Raw genomic sequence first — 8316 nt, 5'->3', positions numbered from 1 at the left:
CGCTTATAAGTGTGAAAAACGGTTATGTCACTTTTTTCATTGCTGTTGTAACTTTGAATGGTCACTAAATAAGCTGTTGTAAGTCAAGGACTACCTGTACACATTTAGCTTTTCTCATATATCCTTCAGTTTTCAAATGAGTTTTTGATTTTTAAAAGGCATTATTTACATATTGAAAACATTTCTCTATCCCTTTCCCTTAAAGAAAGAGATCAAAGTGGTTTACTATGACATTTTTCAAATTGTAACTTTTTAGATACTGTTATTTAACATTGTAAAAAAAACTAGACCTTTTTGAATGCTCTGCTTTTCTGGATAATTTCGTTACATTTTAACTTCAGGAATTATGTTTGCTGAAGTCATCCTGAAAAAATACTATCTTTGGCTGATTGATTGACTGAATGATTGATTCAGTTTGTCATCAACATAAATACACATTTCTCTGTGGCCTTACAACAAAACACACCCACAGTAAAGAAGTCACGCTATAATCCATCTCTATAAGATCAAAAAATATAAAAATGAAATATAATATTATCCAATGTACCTGGTGGAGAAGGAATGACAGAACCTGGGGTGGAATGAAGAAGAGGACTCAGCCTAGAATCCTTATATAGCCACAAGTGAATTCAGTCCTACCCCTACCCCAGTGCTGTTCACCATTATCTAAGTAAGCAGATGCTGATCATTAGTCGAGAAGATTCCTGTACATAGGCTTTTAGTAATGTCAGTTTAATTGAACCTGGTCTTTCCACTGATAATACCTGAGCATCATCTCAATTAATCATTCAATGGAACTGCATCTACATGGAAGGAAGTGTGTAGTGGGGTGCCCCAGGGCTCTGTTCTGGGCCCAGTGCTCTTCAACATCTTCATCAACGATTTGGATGAGGGGATAGATGGGGAACTCATCAAATTTGCAGATGACACAAGCTGGCAGGAATAGCCAACACTCCAGAAGATAGGCTTAAGATACAGCAGGATCTGGATAGACTTGAACATTGGGTGCTATTCTAACAAAATGAAATTCAATGGTGAAAAAAGTAAGGTTCTACATTTAGGTAGGAAAAACCAAATGCACAGGTATAGTAGAGGTGGTACCTTGCTCAATAGTAGTTACTGTGAGAGACTGGCCAGCCATTTGTCTGAAATGGTATAGGGCAGTGATGGCGAACCTTTTAGAGACCGAGTGCCCAAACTGCAACCCAAAACCCACTTATGTATCGTCATGTGCCGGGTGGATGTGGCCCATTGGGTGGGTGTGGCTGCGGTGGTAGACTGGGTGGGACTAAAAAGTTCAATCAATCAATTCCAACTTTGTGAGATTTTTTTCCCTGCAAGAAGTTGAAATTGATTGATTGACTGAACTTTTTTTTTTGCACACGGCGGTGGAGGGCTAAAGTGAAAAGGTTTTATAAAACCCAGCTGAAGGCCTAGGACTGGGCCGATGGCATGCATGCCCACAGTGAGGGCTCTGCATGCCACCTGTGGCACCTGTGCCATAGGTTTGCCACCACGGGTAAAGGGTTTCCTGCCTGAGCAGGGGGTTGGACTTGATGTCCTCCAAGGTCCCTTCCAATTATTATTATTATTATTATTATTATTATTATTATTATTATTATTATTATTATTATTATTATTATTATTATTATTATTATTATTGTAGGCCAGGGGTGTCAAACTTGCAACATCATGTGATGTGTCGCGACATATCTCAACTTTTTTTCCATTGCCAGCAATGGGGTGGGCGCAGTTGCACCATGATGCATCCGGCAGTTTGACACCCCTACTGTAGGCCTTCTGAAAAAATTCTCTCTTCTGGAAGGACACCAATGCATGGCCAGACTGATATCAGCCAGGTGGTTGTTTCACAGTGAGGACACAGCTCCTCAAAAGCCATAGCAGCATACTTCAGTCTTCTTCATGTTGTAATATTGAAGAATAAGAAACAGGAATGTGTTGTGAATCCTCGCCAGCCAGTGGGTCTGGCACTTGAGTCTGAAGAATCAGATGAGGAGGAGGGGCTTGGAGTGACTTTAGAGTAAGAGGAAGGCTCTGAAGAGTTCCAAGACTTACAGTCGGATGAGGAGCCTGGCCCCTCTACTCGCACTCAGGCTGAGACACAGCTGTGCTGGGAGCCTGAGTTGGACAGTGATGAAGAACAGTTGGGACAAATCCAGGATGCATGAAAGTGCTGGCAAAAGAAGTGAGTAGGACGGAGGAATGCAATGGGGCGGCTCCAAAGGCAAAGGAGAAGGCATTAGGAAGGCCTTGGCTGAATTATAAAAGGAAGGTGTGGGAGGGGCTGGTTGCCAAAGGCAACCATTCGTGTTGAGGATCAAGTTTCTGTGGACTGTGTTTGTTTGCCTTGGACATTGACTCAGGTCTGTGAGAATAAAAGGGGTTTTTTTTCTTGCAGTTCCTGCCTGTTTCTTGGTTTCTCCTTCTGAGCATAACAAGGACTCACGTAGGCTGGGACAGAACACTTCAGCACCAAGCCATCCAGGAAGGAGCATTAGAGGCTCAGTCTGCACTTTGACTTGCATCCAGAAACAAATTAGAGTGCAGTACAGGGCTTGGAATAATAGAGTAGCATGCTTAGGGCTGAGCACCTAATCCTCAGAGGCAGCTCTATGAGGAGCACATTACAGTAGTCCAGAATTCATGAAGATGAGCCTCACTGCCCCCAGTCCTTCCTCCTTGAAGCAGTTGTTTTAGGGTCCCCTAGGGCTATCTGAGTTTGATTGTCTAGGGCAGGGGTAGGCAACCTTGGCTCTTTTATGACTTGTGGACTTCGACTCCCAGAATTCCTGAGTCTGCATGGCTGGTTCAGGAATTCTGGCTATTGAAGTCCACAAGTCATAAAAGAGCCAAGCTTACCTACCCCTGGACTAGGGAGATTCTCAGTCATCCAGATCATCGTTATCCCAAAGAGCCCTGGTGTTGCAGTGGTTAGAATGCAGTACTGCAGGCTACTTCTGCTGACTGCCGGCTCCCTGCAGTTCGGCAGTTTGAATCTCACCGGCTCAAGGTTGACTCAGCCTTCCATCCTTCGGAGGACAGTAAAATGAGGAGCCAGATTGTTGTGGGCAAGAGGCTGACTCTGCAAACCATTTATAGAGGGCTGTACAGCACTGTGAAGCAGTAGGTACCAAAGTCTAAAGGTGCTTTTTTCATGAGGCAACTGGACTTTCTTTGTTTTTCTTTGAAGATGTTTCGCTTCTCATCCCAGAAGCTTCTTCAGCTCTGACTGAATGATGGGGAATGGAAGGATTTATACTCCTTGCAGACAGCTGGTCATTTGTATTCTTTTAGGGAGTAGTGCTAGTGCACAATGTTAGCACTATGATGATGTTACCTAGTTGGGTAATGAAATGTCTGCAAGAAAACAGCCAAGCTCAGAGAGCACCCAGGACCCCTCAGTTCAACACTGAGCTACCAATATTCTCTTCCAGTGGCATTTGCCTTATTTGTTTACAAGTAGAGTGCTCCTAATTGCTGCCTCAGGCAATATATGAAATTCTGTCTAAGTGTATTTGAAATGCTATGTCCATATCCCTAGATATGTAGCACTTTTGATTCCCCCCCCCAGGTTTCTTTTAGTGCCGTTGTGAAAATCCATCTGCTGTGTGTATTTGCCATTTTCGTACCTTTGAGATGATACCAAAAGATACTAATTTATTACCTTAGTAAAGGTAAAAGTAAAGGTTCCCCCACCCATGCGTGCTAGTCGTTTCCAACTCTAGGGGCCGGTGCTCATCTCCGTTTCAAAGCCGAAGAGCCAGCGTTTGTCCGAGGACATCTCCGTGGTCATGTGGCCGGCATGACTAGACGCCAAAGGCGCACGGAACGCTGTTACCTTCCCACCGTAGTGGTCCCTCTTTTTCTACTTGCATTTTTACGTGCTTTCGAACTGCTAGGTTGGCAGAAGCTGGGATGAGTAACAGGCGCTCACTCTGTTACGTGACACTCGGGATTCGACCCGACAAGCTCAGCGTCCTAACCCACTGAGCCACCACGTCCCTTTTTACCTTAGTACTCAACTGCTTTGAAACTCATCAAATTTGCATTTTGACGCAAAAATCTTGTCCCAGTACTCATTGTTTGTTTAGTACTCATTGCACAATCTAGAACTTGTCGATGTCAGTTGCCTTGTGACTCGCTACACTATTCCTCATGGGAAAAATTTGTTTGGTACTCATCAGTTTTAGTATTCATTGTGCCTCCCGGAACCAATTAACGATGAGTACCGAGGCACCACTTTACTTGTAGAATCAGAACATTCTCCTGAAGTAATGTTTTTAGTTCTCTAATCTGAAAACAGATCCGTTTTTTCAGAGCCCTTTATTTCCAGCAATACAACAAATCATGAAATGCATTTGTTCTATTTCCTCTTTGGCCAAGTTTCATTTTCCCTTTTAGGAGGAAAGTAAAATGCTTCAACTGTGAATGTCTTTGACTTCAGAACTTTTCCACTAGGAAGTGTCCTGTTGCAGAGGAGAATTAATGAAAGGCTCTCTATAGCTGATCCTCCATGTGAATAAATGTGTACAGCTGTACTACTTCTTATCATTAGTCGCTTCTAATTGGATTATATGTTACTTGGATATTGGGATCGTCTCAATTGTTCATTCTTGATTGTTGCTGGCTCGGGAATTCTGGGAGTTGAAGCCCACACATCTTAATGTTGCCAAGGCTGGAGAAACACTAAATCAGATATTGGTTACCTTGGCCCCAAATTTCAGTTCTTTTTAAGATCTAAACTGGACTTCCTTATCCTAATGTGCGTGTACCAAAATACAGAATAACAGAGATGGAAGGGCTGTTGGAGGTCTTCTGGTCCAATCCACTGCTCAAGTAGAAGACATTACACCATTCTGGGCAAATGGCTGTCCAATCTCTTCTTGAAAATCTCTGCTGATGGAGCAGCCACAACGTCTGGAGGCCTTCAGGTGCTTTGCAGAATAGGTTGACCCCCTCTTCTTTGTGGCAGCCCCTCAGATATTTGAGCACTGCTATCATGTCATCCCTCGTCCTTATCTTTGCTAGACTAAATATACTCAGTTCCCTCAATCATTTGTCTTATGGTTTAGCCTCCAGTCCTCTAATCATCTTTGCTGCTCTTCTCTGCACTCTTTCCAGAGACTCAACATGGTGACCAGAACTGAATGCATTATTCCATACATGGTAATCACACTTTTGTACTACAATTCTCAGAAATTTCTGCAAGAATGTAGGCTGGGATTTGGGGAATTTCCACCCCAACTCAACTCAGTTCAAAACCACCAGGTTTGGAGGAAGCCCAGCTCAAGTTGCAAGTAGTCCAAGTTGTCTAGATTGTCCAGTTGTACATATATACATATATACATTTATTTATAACCATAAAGTGAGGTTACCTAATCTCATAAATGCCAATTGCCCAGCTGACTCTGGAAGGATATCAATTGCCGGCCGTTCCATGGGAGGCCATGGTGCTGTCATGCTTGCCCTAAAAAAATTCTTGGAAAATATAAAATCTGTGCCAGCATTTGCAACCCACTTCAATATCCATTCGGGAAAAGGCTTTTAGGGAGTATCTAGGATCAAACATAGTAAACTGGGGAGCCTCTGTTGAAACACAAATCATGAAAATTCATCAAGGTTCTCCTCTCAATATCCTAATGGACCAAGGCAAAGATGATTATTTCCTTAAGGTAGGGCAATTGTTCCTGGGTGGCCCTGTTCAAACAAAATCCTTCACCAGGTCATGAAGTGGGTTAGTATGTTGGTGGATTTAATTTTAGTTTCAAAGTCCCTAGGGCTGTGTGGTGCTGATTAAGCCTGCATCAAGCCAAAGGTTGAAAGACAGAAAAATTCCAGAGTAAATGTAGCATAGTAGGGCTTTTCTAAACACCCCATAATTGTTTCTTTTCTACTTTTCACTCTTGGTCCTGACTGGTGTGTGTGTGTGTGTGTGTGTGTGACATGATAGCAGCCTACCAATATTTGTGGGGCTGTCACAGGGAGAAGAGGGTTGAGCTGTTATCAAAGCACCTGAGGGCAGGACAAGAAGCATCGGATGGAAACTAATCAAGGAGAGAAGCAACCTAGAACTAAGGAGAAATTTCCTGACAGTGAGAACAATTTATCAGTGGAATGACTAGGCTCCAGAAGTTGTGGGTGCTCCATCACTGGAGGATTTCAAGAAGAGATTGGACAGCCATTTGTCCCAAATGGTATAGGATCTCCTGCTTGAGCAGGGGGTTTGTACTAGAAGACCTCCAAAGTCCCTTTCAACTCTGTTATTCTGTATTGTGTTTCTTTTTCACCCTCTTGGAGAACAAAGCCAACAACTAGAAAATGACAATTTCTTGGCCTCCTTTGCAGAGGTTGGGAGACCCCAGAAAATGGCTGCTGTCCAAATGACTAAGTGGTCTTGATACTACACTGCTGACATGAAGGAATTGGCCAAGACAGCAGATGACCAAAACTGTCAATCAAAAAGCCATCTTGACTCTTCCTGTAGACCGCACCTTGAATGATGGAAAGGGATACAATTACTTGCCTTCTTATGCCCTCAAAAAAGGGCTCAGACACAATCATGCTCCAAAGTAGGTCATGTGCTCAAGCAGAACTTGGCCACCGGTGATTTGGCCTGAACATGTGTCAATGCTGTGACAATGGATGTTCCCGCTATGACAACTGAGAGAAATTGCAGCCATTTTACTTTGCTTTTAGCTTGCTTTCTTTGCTTTTTAGGAAAACAGATGTAGAAGGGGGATGGGGTAAAGGCTTGAGCTCAGCTAGCCATAATAACAGCGCAGCTTCATGGGAACTCAAGGACACAAGACTGATAAGGTTTGGTGGGCTGAGAGAGTAGAGAGGAAGCCAGCGTTTTAAATTAATTGGAGAATGTGATTTATGACTGCCTTATTTGGGGGGGGGGGGGATTGCAACTTGTTACATTGTATCTGGGCAGGGGAAAGTTTAGTTTTGGGTTCAACTATGTAGTGCTGATACTTTGTTTCCTGAATAAAATTTCTTTAAGGAAGAATCCTTGCCTTGAAGTTCTTTAATGGGTTTCATCTATCGGAACCATGACACATGTTATGATTCCTGTATAATAAACAGGAACAAATGCTACTTAGAACATAGAATATAGAATCAAAGAGGCACCTTGCAGGTCTTCTGGTCCAACACCCTGCTGAAGGTGGGAGACCCTATACCAGGGTTGGCAACCTTGGCTCTTTTATGACTCGTGGACTTCAACTCCCAGAATTCCTCAGCCAGCCATGCTGAGGGGAAAGGAAGAGGTTTCCAAGCTGAGCCATGCTGGCTCAGGAATTCTGGGAGTTGAAGTCCACAAGTCATAAAAGAGCCAAGGTTGCCTACCCTTGCCCTATACCATCCCAGTCAAATGCTCGCCCAGTTTATTCTTGAAAACCTCCAATGATGAGCACCCACACCTTCTGGAGGTAAGGTCGTCCACTGGTTAATTATTTATTTTATTTTTATTTATTTTAATTCCATTTATATCCCGCCCTTCTCCGAAGACTCAGGGCGGCTTACAAGCTTAGCAGTAGCCTTCATTCTATGTATATGCCTGCTTATTAGGGCTTTCATACACCCCCCCAAGCGGCATTATTACAAAGTCAGCTTAATTGCCCCCAACAATCTGGGTCCTCATTTTACCTACCTTGGAAGGATGGAAGGCTGAGTCAACCTTGAGCCTGGTGGGATGCGAACCTGCACTAATTGCAGGCAGCTGGTGTTACTTAAGGAGGCATTAGCCCACTGCTCCACCAAGGCTCCACCTTTGGCGTCTAGTCATGCCGGCCACATGACCATGAAGACGTCCTCGGACAAATGCTGGCTCTTCGGCTTTGAAACGGAGATGAACACCGGCCCCTAGAGTCAGAAATTTTCTCCTCAATTCTAGGTGGGATCTCTCCTTGACGAGCTTCCACCTGTTGCTTCTTGTCCTGCCCTCTGGTGCTTTGGAGAATAAGTCAATCCCCTGTTCTGTGTGATAGCCCCTCAACTACTGGAAGACTATTACTCTATGATTCTGTGATATTCTGCTGATTTCTCTTATGTTCTTTTTCAGAATGAAGTGTTTCAGGCTCTCTCTATGGTCCAATTATTAATTTATCTAGTTCCCACAAAATCCCTTCATCTGAAGACCAAGATTTCAGCTTTCAACTACAAGGATCCAAGCCAGCTTGTGGAAGGACGAGAAGAAGAAAAAAGAAAAGAGAGAGAGAGAGAGAGAGAGAGAGAGAGAGAGAGAGAGAGAGAGAGAGAGAGAGAGAGAGAGAGAGAGAGAGAGAGAGAGAG

The sequence above is a fragment of the Vipera berus genome, assembly GCF_964194415.1.
Source record: "Vipera berus genome assembly, chromosome: 3".
NCBI lineage: Eukaryota > Metazoa > Chordata > Lepidosauria > Squamata > Viperidae > Vipera > Vipera berus.
The sequence above is the reverse complement of the archived record's forward strand: the minus strand, read 5'-3'. Positions refer to the sequence as shown.